Source organism: Nicotiana tomentosiformis, chromosome 7 (assembly GCF_000390325.3).
Source record: "Nicotiana tomentosiformis chromosome 7, ASM39032v3, whole genome shotgun sequence".
Classification (NCBI taxonomy): Eukaryota; Viridiplantae; Streptophyta; class Magnoliopsida; order Solanales; family Solanaceae; genus Nicotiana; species Nicotiana tomentosiformis.
The window spans coordinates 102,178,230-102,195,002 of NC_090818.1; the positions used below are offsets into that span (position 1 = coordinate 102,178,230).

Here is a 16,773-nt window from a genome sequence, read left to right on the forward strand (position 1 = left end):
TACACACGATTCCCTAGAAGGATTTTTACAGAAACGCCGAGTCATACGGCTCGATCCTGTCATAATCTGGTATATAACCTTAGATACATCTATTATATATATTGTCGAGGCGAACGGTCTGCTCCCATGAGAGTGTGGTATATAATCTTGCCGAGGCGAACGACCTGATTCCATAAAGTGTGCGCACTGCCAAGGGTCGAACGACACGAACCATAGATGTATCTATCCTGCCAAGGCGAACGACCCACTCCCATTAGAATAAGAAAGCTTTGACGGGTCCTTGACCCCACTCACGAAGGGACATGTGAGTTTTAGTAAAGCTTTGGGGAAAGCCCTTCGATGAGAACGCGTAACGCGGGGGAAATTCGTAAGAGGAGCACAATTATTCCGTGGAAAGTCATAAAGTTCATCCGATCTCGACAATAACGAGTCTACCGCTCTACACAAGTCTAGTCTAAAATTTTAACATGTAATAAGGAATCTAATAGGCAAGAGACAACTCAAATAGTACAGTTATAGCATGGCATGAACCTGAGCCTACTCGGACAATAACATGAATATAGCTATGTACGAACTCTCGTCACTTCATGCGTACGTAGCCCCCGCAACAAGTAGCAAATATCAATTACAATACCTAGGGGGTGATTTCCCCCTCACAGAGTTAGACAAGAGACTTACCTCGCTCCGAAATTCCATAACCGGCTCCAAGGTCTCTCTAACACCTCAAACCGGTGACAGTCGCTTCAAACTAGTCAATTAAGATGAAACCCAATCAAAATATACTCTAATACTCATAATTAATCAATTTATAACAATTTCCAACTCCGCTCAAAAAATCAATAAAGCAACCCTCGGGCCCACGTGTCCGGATTTCAAAAATTTTCGAAGATAACTATTACCCATAACTTCACGAACTCAACTATATAATTTATTTTCAATTCCATGTCCAAATTCGTGGTCAAAATCCAAAAATACCAATTTCTAGGGTTTCTATCAAAATTCCACAATTTCTACCAATTTTCATGTTACAATCTACCGATAAGCTATGTATTAAACTCATATTAAGTAGAAATTACTTACTTCACAAAGCTAGGTTGAGATCCCCTTCTTGAAAGCTCTCAAATCGCTCAAGAGTGAATGAAAATGTGATAAAATGTCCTAAGTCCGGTATTAAACGAACCCTCACTGCCCAGCGACTTTCGCACCTGCGGTGCTTTGGGCCGCATCTGCAATCCCGCACCTGCGGCAAATGCCTCACAAGTGCGCCTTTCCCTCACCTGGCCGGGATCTGCATCTGTGGACAAGGAGGGCTGCTTCTGCGAGCCTAGCCGCACCTGCGACCATGTCTCTCGCACCTGCGCTCACGCAGGGTCGCCCAATCTTCCGCATCTGCGGATTTTGGGCTGCCCTCCATTTCTCGTTTCTGTGGCTCGTGGCTCGCACTTGCAAGCCCGCACCTACTGCTGGCCAAGCGCAGGTGCAATTATGACAGATTTGGGTGCTTCAGCGGTTACTCCAAGCTTCCGACTTGGTCCGAGCCTCGTCCGATTGATACTCGGGCCCCGCCCGAATATACCAACAAGTTTAGAATCATATAGCGGACTCGCTCGAACTCTCAGAATGCCCAGAACAACATTAATACTAAGAATCACACCCCAAAACCAATTGAATCAAATTTATGAACTTCAAGTTCTTCTATTCACTCAAAATGCACCGAAACGTACTTAGACTGCTCGGATTGACACCAAATTTTGCGCACAAGTCATAATTGACATTACGGACCTACTCCAACTTCCAGAATTAGAATCTGACCCTGATATCAAAAGTCCACTTTCAAACATGCTCCCAATACCAGAATCACCATATAGAGCTATTGCCAGGTTCGGAATCCCAAACGGACATCGATAACATTGCAATACACCTCAACCCAATTCTCATGAAATTTTTCCAAAATTCCAACTTCCATAATAGGCGCCAAAATGCTCCTGGGTCATCATACAGACATACGTCCAAATCCAAAATCGTTATATGAACCTGTTGGAACCTTCAAATCCCGATTCCGAGGTCGTTTACTCAAAAAATCACACTTTAGTCAATTCCTCCAATTTAAGGCTTCCGAAATTAGAATTTTCTTTCCAAATCAACTCCGAACTTCCCGAAATTAAATTCCGATCACACGTATAAGTCATAATACCTGAAGTGATGCTGCTCAGGGCCTCAAATCGCTGAACGACACACTAGAGCTCAAAACGACCGGTCGGGTCGTTACACCTTAGCTGGTAAAAGCAAGGATATAATTGTTGAAAGAGATGGTATTCTTTGAATGGGTAAAAGGCTATGTGTAGCGGACGTAGATGGATTGGGACAGGCTATTCTTAAAGAAGCCCATAACTCTTAATACACTATACATCCCTGGTCCACAAAAATGTACCATGACCTGAAGCAATTTTATTGGTGGAAGGGTATGAAGAAAAATACTGCTAACTTTGTTTCTAGTTGTTTGACTTGTCAGCAGGTCAAGGCTGAGCATCAACGACTCCCAGGACTGTTACAACAAATTGAGATTCCAAAATGGAAATGGGAAAGAATTACTATGGATTTTATCACCGGTCTACCACGAACCCTTAGAGGTTAGGACTCTGTATGGGTGATTGTAGATTGATTGACATAATCATCACACCTTTTGCCAGTGAAGACTACGTATGGTGGAGTAAGATATACACATATATTTATGAACGAAATTGTCTGACTTCACGGAGTTCTAGTATCCATCATCTATGATAGATGATCACAATTTACTTCACGCTTTTGGATATATTTTCAAGAAGTATTGGGTACATGAGTAGATCTTAGTACTGTATTTCATCCACAGACAGAGAGGCAGTATGACCATACTATACAGATCTTGAAGAATATGTTGAGAGCTTGTATTCTTGAGTTTGGAGATAGTTGGGACGCTTATCTATCTTTAGTTGAATTTGCTTACAAGAATAGCTTCCAGTCCAGTATTCAAATGGCACCCTGCAAAGCATTGTATGGTAGGAGATGTCGTTCTCCTATCGGATGGTTTGAAGCTGATGAGACTAACTTATTGGGACCCGACTTAGTATAAGAAGCTATTGATAAGGTCCAATTTATCAGGCAAAGATTGCTCGCGGCTAAAAGCAGACAAAAGTCTTATGTAGATAAGAGAATAAGAGATTTATTGTTCACAATCGGGGACAAAGTGTTCCTACGAGTCTCTCCTATGAAATATGTGATGCGGTTTGGGAAAAGAGGCAAGATGATCCCCACGTTTATAGGATCGTATGAGATACTAGACCGAGTAGGAGCTGTGGCTTATTGTTTGGCACTTCCTCCTGAGTTATCATTTATTCATCCAGTGTTTCACATCTCAATGCTAAAAAAATATATATCAGACTCATCTCAGGTGCTTGAAGCACCTACTATACCACTTGATGAGAAGTTGTCTTATGAGGAGGAGCCTATGGCTATTGTTGAAAGGCAAGTAAGATAGCTACGGTCAAAAGAAATTGTGTTCGTGAAAGTCTTATAAAAAAATCATACAGTTGAAGCAGTTACATGGAAAGAAGAAGATGTTATGCGAGTCAAGTATCCCCAGTTATTTCAGTGTACAGGTACGTACCTGTGCTAAATTCGGGAATCGAATTTCATAAGGTGGAGAATGTAATACTTCTCATTAAAATAAAAAAGGGTAACTAAGTAAATTGAAAAAAAAGAACAACAAATAAATAAAGAATACAAGACAAACAATAAAGAAAGAAAGATTACAATTAAGTGGGCTTAGCCCATCTGGTTAACGTGACAAAAGCTAAAAGGAGTTGAAAAAGAGAAACCCCTTTAGCCAACACCAAATATCGTGACAGAAGCATCAACAGGGAAAACCAAAAGGGGGAAAAGTTTCTGGTGTTGCCTCAGTGCCAAATACCGCTTCCATTTAAACATTGGCATATATTCTTTAGTCTCAGCGCTAAGCTCCAGGTATTTGCATATATGTTTTTCCTTCTTTTGAAACAATAGTATTTTTTAGCTACACGACTCCTCACGAGACTAGGTAAATATAATGTTGGAATTTGATTCTGAGTTAAAAAGAGGAGGTTAGGGAACTGAGAGAAATTCGTAAGATTTTTCATGAATTAAGCGGATATATTATATGAATAGGCTAAAGAATTATAGATTATGGACTAGTTAAATTACTCATAGTATGGGTAAATATAATTCAGCGAATTGATGGTCAAACATGAACCTTTGATGGTTTATATATTCTAATTAGTTATGGATCCTAAACAAGGAAATTAACACAAGATCGGTATTAATGTGGTTATAGATTGATTGAAAAAAGTCATACGAATCATTCGAGGTGACGAGTTGGTATTTCGTACAAGTACTGTGAGTAGTAATCTTACCGCAATTTGTGTTTTCATAACCTGCATGGTTTATACCTTATTATAAAAATAAAATATGTTACGGAATATTTGAAATTGCATGTGGGACAAGTCCTATGGTACTGGATAATTTACTTGAGATGTTTACAGTTATTTAAAATGTTCTCACTATTACTATACATGTTTTACTGTTATTTGAAATATGATTATTGTTATCGAAATTGGATTAAATGAATTGATAAGGATTGAAATGCCCTTTACTATTTTGAAAATGCTTTCATGTGAATATTTAATGTTTACAAAGAAAAGTATAAATGAGAGGAGACTTTGAAGGACCTCGTAGCTAACGGCGCGTTCGTTAGACTTGGTGCACCTTGTATTTACAGATTACCGATTACAGTTATAGCCCTCGCTAGTGGGAAGGTAGAAATACTAGCATACTATAATGACCCGACCGGTCGTTTTGAGAGTTGTAGCCCCGTTCCCCCATTTAATGCTCATTGTATACTTTATAGCTGTTATGTGACTTGTCGAGGTAGTCGGTTCGGGTCCAGAGTGATTTCAGAATGATATGAGATACTTAGTCTCAAGGTTGAAAGCTTAAGTTTAAATGATTGACCAGATGTTGATCTTTGAGTAAACGACTCCGGAACGGAGTTTTGATGGTTCTGATAGCTCCGTTAGATGATTTTATACTTAGGAGCATATCCGTATTGTGATTTAGAGGTCCGTAGTGGAATTAGGCTTGAAATGACGAAAGTTGAATTTTTGTAAAGTTTGACCGGGAGTGGACTTTTTGATATCAGGTTCGGATTCCTATTCAGGAAGTTGGAGTAGGTCCGTGGTGTCATTTGTGACTTGTGTGCAAAATTTGGTATCAATCGCATGTGATTTGGAAGTTCAAAGTTTATTAGGCTTAAACCTATGCGCGATTATGTTTGGTTGAGATCCCCGAGGCCTCGGGTTGATTTCGGATGGTTAACAGATCGATTTGAGGTAAGAAGGAAGTGCTGAACCTCACCAGTTTCTAGTGTAATCGCAGATGCAGAGTGGGGATCGTAGGTGTGATCTCGCAAAAGCGAGAGGTGAACCGCAGAAGCGGCCAGGGAGGAGGTGAGCAGAGGTCGCAGGTGCGAGATCATTTTCGCACATGAGATGCCGCATATACAGTTGGGTTTACGTAGAAACGGAGTTGGGGCTGGCTTGGGAGGGCACAAGTGCGAGGAATTTACCGCATGTGCGAGCGAGGCTCCACAGATGCGGAATTGAGAGCGAGGCCTGTTCATGCAGAAGCGGATGGAAGGCCGCAGATGCCACCTAGTTTGTCGAGTGTGCATCCGGTATTTCATATTTCTATGCTCCGGAAGTATGTCGGCGACCCGTCTCATGTTTTGGATTTCAGCATAGTTTAGTTGCATGGTCATTTGATTTATGAAGTGGAGCGGGTGTCCATTTTGGTCCAACGGGTTCGAAAGTTGAGGTCAAAAGACATAGCTTTAGTAAAGGTGAAGTGGAGAGGTCAGCCAATTGAGGAGGCTACTTGGGAGACCGAGCGGGAGATGCAGAGTGGATATCCACCCCTATTTGAGACTCCAGGTATATTTCTAGACCCTTTAGATGAATGTTTGTTTAAGAGGGGGAGGATGTAACGACCTGGCCGATCGTTTTGAGAATTGTAGCCCCGTTCCCCCATTTACTGCTCATTTTATACTTTATAGCTGTTATGTGACTTACCGGGGTAGTCGGTTCGAGTCCAGAGTGATTTCAGAATAAAATGAGACACTTAGTCTCAAGGTTGAAAGCTTAAGTTGAAATGATTGTCCGGATGTTGATCTTTGAGTAAACGACTCCGGAACGGAGTTTTGGTGGTTTTGATAGCTCTGTTAGATGATTTTGGACTTAGGAGCATGTCTGGATTGTGATTTCGAGGTCCGTAGTGGAATTAGGCTTGAAATGGCGAAAGTTAAATTTTTGGAAAGTTTGACCGAGAGTGGACTTTTTGATATCGGGGTCGGATTCCGATTCCATATGTTGGAATAGGTCCGTGGTGTCATTTGTGACTTGTGTGCAAAATTTGGGGTCAATCGGATGTGAATTGATAGGTTTCGGCATCGTTTGTAGATATTGGAAGTTCAAAGTTCATTAGGCTTGAATCTATATGTGATTCATGTTTTTGATATTGTTCGAGGTGGTTTGTAAGCTCGATTAAGTTTGTATGAGTTGTTAAGACTTGTTGGTATGTTTGGTTGAGGTCTCGGGAGCCTCGAGTTGATTTCAGATGGTTAACGGATTGATTTGAGGTTGGAAGGAAGTGCTGAAGCTCACCAGTTTCTGGTGTAATCGCACTTGCGGAGTGGGGATCGCAGGTGCGATCTCGCAGAAGCGAGAGGTGAACTGCAGAAGCGGCCAGGGAGGAGGTGAGCAGAGGTCGCAGGTGCAAGGTCATTTCCGCACCTGTGATACCGCAGATGCGGTTGGGGTTATGCAGAAGCGGAGTTGGGGCTGGCCTGGGTAGGGCGCAGGTGCGAGGAATTTACCGCATCTGCGAGCCCCCAAGTGCGAGCGAGGCTCCGCAGATGCAGAATTGAGAGAGGGGCATGTTTTCGCAGTAGCGGATGGAAGGCCGCAGAAGCGGCTCTGCAGGTGCGGAACATGGAGCGCAAATGCGGGCCTGAGGAATTTAAGCGGCTTCCGCAGAAGTGGGGAATTGACCGTAGAAGCAGTTCCGCAGGTGCGAAAAGTTTGGGCAGATTATTAAAATAAGGGTTTGTGATTTTGGCTTCATTTCAAACATTTCAAGTACGGTTTAGGCAATTTTTGAGAGGGTTTTCGAGGGGATTCTTAAGGTAAGTACCTTGTGCTTATTTTTGATCAATAATACTGCTTCCCTATTGATTTTCCCACATATTTGGTGTGTATTTAAGGTGTAAATTGGGAGGTTGAGGCTAGGGATTTGAAGAGTTTGATTTGGAGATTCGGGGAATGATTTGGTGTCGGATTTTGATAGATTTGATATGGTTAGACTCGTGGTTGAGTGGGCTTTCGGGTTTTGTGACTTTTATCGAATTTTGAGACGTGGGCCCGGGGGCCGACTTTTGAGTCGATTTTTGATTTTGATTAATAGCTTAGCATTTTCGTATGGAGTTGATTCCTTTAGACCGTATTGATTATGTCACATTGTTTATGCCTAGATTCGAGGCATTCAGAGGCCGTTTCGCGAGGCAAGCGTGTGTTGGAGTTGAGATTTACTCGGACTGAGGTAAGTAATAGTTCTAAATTTGATTTTGAGGGTACGAAACCCAGTATTACGTGTCATGTATTTTGTTTTGAGGTGACGCACATGCTAGGTGACGGGCGTGTGGGCGTGCACCATAGGAATTATGACTTGGTCAAATTCCGTAAGAACCGTGTAGTGGTAAAATCTGTTGTTATTTGTACATTCTTCATGCATTAGAGAAATTGAACCATAAATCATGTTTAGACTATATGTTGTCATTGTAGGGACCTACAGAGATCGTGTATATATTGAATTATATGCTAAATTGTTATTTTACTCAGTCACAACTTATTTGTATATTACATCTCAGTCTCTATTGTTCATTTTTGATATATCATATAATTTCTATCTGGGCTGCTTATTATGATTTCTGAGAGCCTGAGAGACTGGAGAGGTTGATGACTGAGTGAGATCGAGGGCCTGATTGTGAGGTATTATACTATAGCACGTGAGTTATCCGTGCAGATCCAGATATTATACTATAGCACGTGAGTTGTCCGTGCAACACGTGAGTTATCCGTACAGATCCAGATATTATATAATGGCACGTGAGTTATCCGTGCAACACGTGAGTTGTCCGTGTGGATTATAGCTCTTGGGCTGAAGGAGCTCCTCTGGAGTCTGCACAACCCCAGTGAGCGCAGGTATCTATTGAGTGCGAGTGCCAAGTGAATGGGAAGGCTGAGTGACTGTGGCCCTGAGAGGATGTATTTGATTTCATTATTGTTGCACTTAGTTGCTATGTATCACTGCCATGAAACTTTCTGAAAGTTATTACACTTTGTTTCAGTTGAACTTGATATGAAATTATTGTTTGGGCCTTAATTGTCGAACTTGAAAGCATGCCTACTTTCCTATGTTAAAACCACTGTAATTGAACTATAATTTTAAGGTTCGTCACTACTTTTAGTTCTTTATTTAGTATTGTTACTTGCTGAGTTGGTTGTACTCATACTACACCTTGCACTTCATGTGCAGATCCAGGTATTCCCGGACACAGTGGGTGTTGACTTCCGCGCACAGTTGATCTTCTGGAGATTTCGAGGTAGTTGCCGGCGTTTCGCAGACCTTGTCTCTCCTTCACTATCTTTTCACTTATTGTATTTAGTTTCAAGATTATCATAGATAGTATTTTCCGGACTTGTGATGTATAGATGCTCATGCACTAAGTGACCCGATGTTGGGAATTTTCGCGTAGTATTTTGAAGTTTCTATCCTGTTTATGAGAAGTTATTATCATTTAAACTCTTTTAAATCTATTTTCTGTTAAGTGTTGGAGTTATTTCGTAGATATCGGCTTGCCTAGTACCATGATAGGCGCCATCACGACATGTTAGGATTTTGGGTCATGACACATACATTTACAGTTTTTCCTCGAGTAAGGACCTACAATTATATTTGACTCTTTTCACGAATGGGTCCACATAATGATCCAGATTACATGATCCTTCCTTGAAAACCTCCCAAACATGAATATTGATATTACACAATATTGATCGAGCTTATTACCGAATTGTCAATTGAATTCTATTACATGAAAAACATGATGAGACTGATTATTGTTTATTATTTCTGAAAGAGCATTCTCATGACATTTTTTGTTTAATAAACTAGCATATTTTCTGACTTGTTCCCAATAAAACGGTTGTGGTTAAGTGTTATTACTCACTGAGCTAGCGACTCACTCCGTGCTATTTTTTTAACAGAGACAACAGTTGACGCATGCGAGGATTTCGTTAATTAGAGCGCACATGTTGATAGTTCTTGGTGAGCCTCATATTTGTTCGTGTGGGCAAGGAGTTTAATTAATTGTTATGGTCTTTTCTTTAAACTCTTAAAGTCGCTCCTTAGCCATTCTTTTAGTGTCATGAGTATTCTTTCGTTATTATAAACTTATGATGAGTATTGCACTTTCTTATCAAATTTGGAGATAAATTAGTATTTCTGGTTATTAATGGGTGGATTATTAATGGTTGAGACTTATTTGGTTAATTGATAAAGTTATTGTTGGTTTGATTGATATTAGGATATTTGATTGTTGATTTTGAGAGAGGAAAGTTTTTGGATAGTCCCAAAAACAAGAAAAACTTTGTCCGTTTTTCTATAAAATATCAGTGAGGCTTACTTGGGACACTTTCTCCTAAGTGCCGGTTATGATCCTAAATTTGCTCTTCACATTATCTAATTCTTTTGCTATGATATGCAAATTCTGACTACTGAGAGATAGTCACACTCACACATTTATTTAACTTGCATGCGTTTCCGACTAAACAAATCTGATTCTCATTTTCTTGTTTTAACTTTCTTTTTTTGGGTTTTTCCTCAAACTTTAGCATACCCTTAATCTGTAAAACAAGGAACAGAAATTGGCCTTATAATACAATAGCTGCACCTATATCCAAATGAACTATCGTAGTCATAGAAAAATTAATGACAAAAATGAAGTAATTTTAGATTAATGAAGTAGACAATAAGTAGACAAAAATGAAGTAGACAAAAATGAAAAGGAGACTGCAAAGTCACTTCAAACAATACACAAATGAATGAAGTAATTTTAGATTAAACTAACATTAATAAGACAAAAAATGATGTGTTAGGTTAGTATTTCTTCAAGGAGTTTGTTAGGGAAAAATAATTTAATTATTTTTCTAATATTCAGGAATTTTATTTTTTAATTTCCTTACAGTTCTAGAATTCCTGCACTTTTTAATTTGCACCAGGAAATTAAGTTTCGACCACTTTGCATGGTTTTCTTTTTGTTAATGAATTTTTTACTCCATTTAGATTTAGGAGTATTAGATTCCAAGCACTTTCAATTCACAATCAGAAAGTTTCGATCACCACGTAGCCCTTTTAATTAGGTTTAGGAGGGAGGGTTTTCTATTAATAAAAGTAATTTAATAAAAATGTATTAGGATATATTAGGTAAAAAAATGAGTACTTTGAATTATTTTTTGATTTAGGAGTTTTTTATTTTTTAATAAAATTTTCTTTGTATTTGCACTATACCCAAGATTTGACTCCGTTCCTAATATATGTAATATAACTATAATCTCTTCCATATTGTTCCAATTGCTCTTTAGCAAGTGATAAGCTTTTCTTTGGCGTTCTATAGAAGATTTTTGTAACCTTTGGTAGTATTTGACTATTTTCTTCTTTTAGTTTGTTGTTACTTTTGTTTTTGATGCTTTTATATGATTTTGGAAGAATTATTTCTGTTTAAGTCTTTTTCTTTTCTTATTGACCATCCAATTCAATCTTTTTTAAGAACAAAAAGATTATGTTGGTTAAGATATTTGACTAATATTCGGGTCAATAGCTTCTTTCAAAAGGAGGCTACTGTCTTTTCCTTTTCTTATTCCCTACCCAATTCAATTTTCGTTTAGTAATAGAAGATATTGGTTTGAGATTTTTGATTAAAAGAGGATCCATCAAGTTTGAAAAATACCTAAACACCATCGTTCTCTACTTCTTCTTTTCTTTTGTGATTTGCAATTGCTTAACTATAATATACTATTATGTTATCTATATAATAATATAAAGCAGGACCAGTGAGTGCATTCTCCAAAACCAGCATTTGCATTTATCCTTTTTTCCATATTTTCCCTTTTCTCCTTTTTTATAAATGATAAACAATTGCTTCTTTTAAGAAAATTCAATTCAACCGTCACTTTCAGTTTTTACTTTTTACCTCCAAACGTCACATTTATTTAATCCTCTTAATTTGGAGCGTCTTTTAGCAGAAAATCACTTCCTCTCCAACGTTGCTATGGAGTGCCGTGCTTGTAACTCATAAAGGTTGGAATGTAACTTTGCATTTACCAAATTTTTGGAAAGTTAATGGAGAAGAATAGGGTGACAACGATATACATCCTTTTTCATTACCGAGATTCCACCTTACGGTATAATTATCTTCATATTTACAGACTCTGCTGTGCAACTATTGATCTTTTGGTTTTATAAGTATTTCATTCTGAGATACTGAATTTTTTTTTCACAAAGATCAGTGCTTTTCCTTTTCTCTATCGCCGCTTCTGTTAGAATATGTTGCTTCAATATTGAAGACAAATTGCGTTAGGCTTAAAGCCATTGTTACAATATGTTGCTTATTTTGCTTTTTTTGTTCCATATATTTCCAAGTTTGATTGGTACACTTTGAAAAATTCTATTCTGTTATGTGATGTGCTGATTTCAAATCCGGTATTAGTTCTACATCGATTTTGTGGATAGATCTGTTGTTGATCATAATTTTTGCTTCAAATGGTGCTGGAGGATGGTATTGGAATTGGTTCAATGAGATAGAAGAGGGAAGCTTCGTCTAACCTTCTGGAAGTATTAGCTAAACAAAAATGAGTGATTTAGCCTTTTTCCCGTAAATCGTGGGTCTGTTTGCTATTTTTCTTTTAAATTAGATTTACTCGTGAAGAATAAAGATGTCACACATATTTTTCTTAAGAATTTAGTCATTACCTTGTATGTTAAACTTGGAAGGAGCTTTATGTCGTAATTTTGATACTCTATTTGCAATCTGAAACAAGAAGTCCAACCTTGCTTCTATTGTTTGCCGTTTGTATTAGGTACCAACGAAGGCTCGCTTTCTGGCCAAGATGATCAGCGAAGTGAGCATCAAAGGGACTGATTATTGGCATCAACATCGTTGGGCTGTTTTAAAATTTAACTTTGGGTATAAATTTTAGACAATGACGTGGTACTTTACTATTAAACATTGGATACGTTTTGCCCTTACTTTTGATCCAGTTTGATGATATGATAAATTTCTAATGATTTTCTTATGTTGTAGACATCAGTAGTGTTGCCCTTATATGTTCTATTTAGATCAAAATTATGTTCTATTATTTGGTTTGTACTTTTTTTCTGCATGATGTAATATGCATAATGATATCTGCAATATGAAGTTTTTGTGGATCTACTCTTTCCATCGGGCTCCAAGTTGTCTTTCTCTGCTGAACTACAACAGGAAGGCAAAGCAAAGCAATGGAAAATGTGATTCATATAGCACATTCATATCGGAAAGGCTGGCTCTCTCCGGGTACTTTTTTGCTTTTTCTCTTTTTGGGTTGGGTCACCGCTCATTTAAAGTTGGTTGGGATTTTGCTGCTTATTATTTTCTTGCAACTTATTGAAAAGAAGGAACTTTATTTTCTAGATTTGACATTTAATGATGAGATTAATGAGTTTTTTTTATAAGTAAATTTCTATACTGGGTTATTTGCAAGCTTGAACTATGTTAGATGCTATTAATTCATCCAAATTTAATTTGAGTATAAGGAAAACAATATAACAGCAAATGAATTTTCTTGGTTTGACGTTTAGTACATAGATTGATACTGATATACTCATTTTACCATGATTTTTGAGAAATCGTACCCTAAGGCTAGACCGAAAAAAAATAAAAGGGTAACTTCAACAATTAGGAGTGCTTCTAACTTGTAATTAAGTTTAGTATCAATTTCAACACCATATATAATGTTGGAAGTAAAATTGTTTGGAAGGTGCGTTATCAACTTGAACAGTTGTGCTCTTGACCAGAGTTTGTATACGAACAACTTCATCGTTTGAGGCGCTATAAACCACATCATGGATACGAGTCTTGCACAAGACTGCCTCAGTATCCCATAAGTAATTTCCTGTGTCCAACCCTCTACTTTACATTGCCACTGCCGCCACGTACCAGAACATTGACTGTCTTGTTACTTGACAGCTTAGTATTAGCAGGGCAGCGGCCAAATTCATACTTGAGCTTCTTCCTCCAAGATTTCTTCCTGCCACCAGTGGCACGTCTTTTGTGCATAGAGTCTCCATTTCTAGACCTAAGAAACTCGTCTACACCAATTAAAGTTTCAGAAGCCTCGAAAATGGAATCACCACTGAACTCAACTCTAAAGAAATATGGTTTAGGACTGAGATTTGTAGTCTAGCAGTGATATGCATATGGATCCGGCATCACATCATTTAACTCAACATAAACATATGGATTGAACAACACCATCATTTAGCAACTGTACTGGCAAATAATTAAGAGAACAACACATAAAGCAACGAATGAAAACTTGACCTCAGTATTATAACCGAGTTATTTAATTTTATGGAATCCCATGTCTATTTTTTATTACACACAGATGTTGATTAACACGTCACGATGTATTTTATATCGTCGTAAGTGACGCCTCAGTACTAGTTTTTACGCTGGTTGTGAACCTACTACAACCATCATCGTATATTTATTAGTTCTTGGCAATAGTACCAGCAAGCTCACACAGACGGAATTTTTTAATAATAATAATAATAATAGTAATAGTTTTCTCATTTTTTCCAATAATATAAATTAACCCAAAGAGTTCTTGAGATTTTATTTTATACTTTTCCGGGCATCTCTGTTTTTACAACCTCCCCCCCCCCACCCCCCACCCCAATTTCGACATTTGCAAATAAAGCTTCTTCTAGAACTTATATATTTCTCTTATATTTAAGCAAACCACATTGAATTCAATATTTATCAAGCTGATTTTTTTTACCATAAGTGTAAAATTTCAATTTTGAAATAGTATTGTTTTAATTCCTGTTGGCCTAAGTGAAGGTTAGTTTTGAAGATTGACAAAGGAAGCTCAGGCATGAACCACGTCCATCCCTTGTGTGCATAGACACGGGCAGATTCGAGCATGTGGGATGCACGTGAAGGAGATAAACTTAACTTGGTCTAATTAATATCTCCTGATCGAAAAGGGTTGCATAATTGATAAGGAGAAGGACTCCTTAATCAAAAAGAACACTAACCAAGATAAGAGAGTAGTTAGAAGTTGAGATTAACTAGAACTCTTCCACCAAGGAAGAGTAGCATTAGAACTCTAGTTATTTTCTACTCTACTAACTCTATAAATCGCAGGATGTTCTCATTCTACAGTAACGCACAAAAGCAGAAGTTAAACGTGAATTGAGAGCAAAATAGCAAGGCATTTTGGAAGCAGTTCGTGTGTGATTCAAGTGTGCAAACGTGAAGCTATATGAACCAGATAGAAGAACCAGTTCTAAGTGTCTGTTTTTTATTCAAGTTCAATTGTAGTAGGTGCTTTTATATTGTACCTTTCAGCTTTATCTAAAGGCAATTGTAATAGGTACTCAGAGTATTCAAGTTAGAGTTAACTTGAAGTTGTCGCAACAGTTAGAGGCTGGTTGCCACAACGTGATAAGAGTTAATCTTAGGTTTACAAAAGTGTTTTGTAAATGCAGTTTTTGGCTCAGTGATTTAGTGAAGAGTTTTGGGAAAATCCTACTGGGAAGTAGGTCGTAGTTTTTTCACCTTTTGAGCCAGGTGTTTCCCCATAAAAATCCTTGTGCTCTTTAATTTCTACATTTATTATTCCGCAACAGTAGTATAAGGAACACATAGAAGAACCAGGTCCTTCTATAATCTGTGCACGCGAAAAATTGGACACTACACAAATCATCCCCCCTCTTATGTGGTATTGAAGTATAAAACATCAATTAGTATCAGAGCAGGTTATCCTTGAAGAGCCTAACACCTTAGGAGAAGATCAAGATAAGTGCACCACCTGGAAACTTGGAAGGGCAATCCACTGCTAGGCCATCACTTTTCAACGGCCAATATTACTCTTGGTGGAAAAACAGGATGGGAGATTACATCATAGGAGAAGACTATGAGCTATGGGACATTGTCACAGATGGACCACTGGCTACCATGAAGATAAATCCCGAAGGAGAAGAGGTGCCAAAGACAAGAGCTGATTGCATTGCTGACGACCTGAGGAAATGGGAGAAGAATGCTAAAGCCAAGAAATGGCTTATTTGTGGACTCGGTCTAGATGAGTACAGTAGAATCCAAAGCTGTACCACTGCTAAGAAAATCTCGGACACTTTGCAAGTAGCCCATGAAGAAACACCTCAAGTGAAGAGGTCCAGAGGAACACTACTATATTCTCAATATGAGAATTTCACCATGAAGGAAGGGGAAACCATCCAAGAGATGTATACAAGGTTCACCACACTGACAAATAAACTTAAGTCTCTTGGAAGGATTATTTCTGAAGAAGATAGAGTTGAGAAAATTTTGACAAGGGTTCTGCCAGTTACTTGGGAGAGCAAAATCACTGCCATTCAGGAATAAAAAAATATTGCCACTCTTAAGTTGGATGAGCTAATTGGAAATCTCATTGCTTATGAACTTAGAAGACAAATTATGAAGATGGATATACCCAAGAAGGAAAAGAGCCTGACACTCAGAATCACTGAAGGTTCTAATCTAGAAGATGATGAAATGGCTATGATCACAAAGGACTTCAAAAAGTATCTAAAGAGAGGAAAGGGTCCTTCAAGAAGTGGAAGCTACAGCAAACCAAAGGCTCCTGAAAGGAAAACCAATAAGGGATGCTACAAGTGTGGTAAGAATGATCACCACATCAAGAACTGCCCTCAATGGGAAATTGAATGGAAGAAGGAAAGAGCTGAACGAAGAAACAGGAAGAAGGAACAGGTTCAACCCAAGAAGAACAAAGGATCAACAAAGGCTATAGTTGCTACTTGGGGAGAAATCTCAGATGAAAGCTCAGATGATGAAGAGGGAGATGAACAAGCACTTTTGGCCATTGGAGAATTTGATGAGGAATCTAAGGTAAGTGTAATTCATCTCAAAGACAAAATTAAATTTTTGTCTAAAGAAAGGCTATCTGAATTACTTCTAGATTTCATTGATGAATCTGAGGACGTAAATAATGAAAACGAACAACTGTCTAAGGAATGTATGATTTTGAAAGCAAAGTGTAAGAACCTGGAACTTAGGGTTAGTGAGACTATAAGTGAAAATACTGTATTAAAGAACCAGGTTCATGCATTTAAATCAAATGTCCTAGAACTTAGATCTGAAAACCTAAAACTGAAATTAGTAACAAGTAAGAAGACAGTTGATTGCACACAACTCACTCTAGAAGAAAATGTAGGTAAACTAAAAGATGAGTTGTATAAGAAGGATGAGCAGGTAATAATTTTGAGAGAGGATCTAGGCAAAGTCAAGCATGAACTAGACAGAACTTGTAAATGGAACAGGTCCTCCGATGC

At 38.2% G+C, this 16,773-nt stretch overlaps 1 long non-coding RNA gene across 1 annotated transcript; it reads left to right on the top strand.

Annotated features, from left to right (window-relative positions):
- The first annotated feature begins 11,279 nt into the window (after positions 1-11,279).
- On the top strand, positions 11,280-15,008 carry LOC104086102 (uncharacterized). Its single transcript, XR_684021.4, has 3 exons — positions 11,280-11,585; positions 12,261-12,733; positions 14,588-15,008. It is a non-coding gene; the product is annotated as an uncharacterized lncRNA (long non-coding RNA).
- Positions 15,009-16,773: the final 1,765 nt, after the last annotated feature.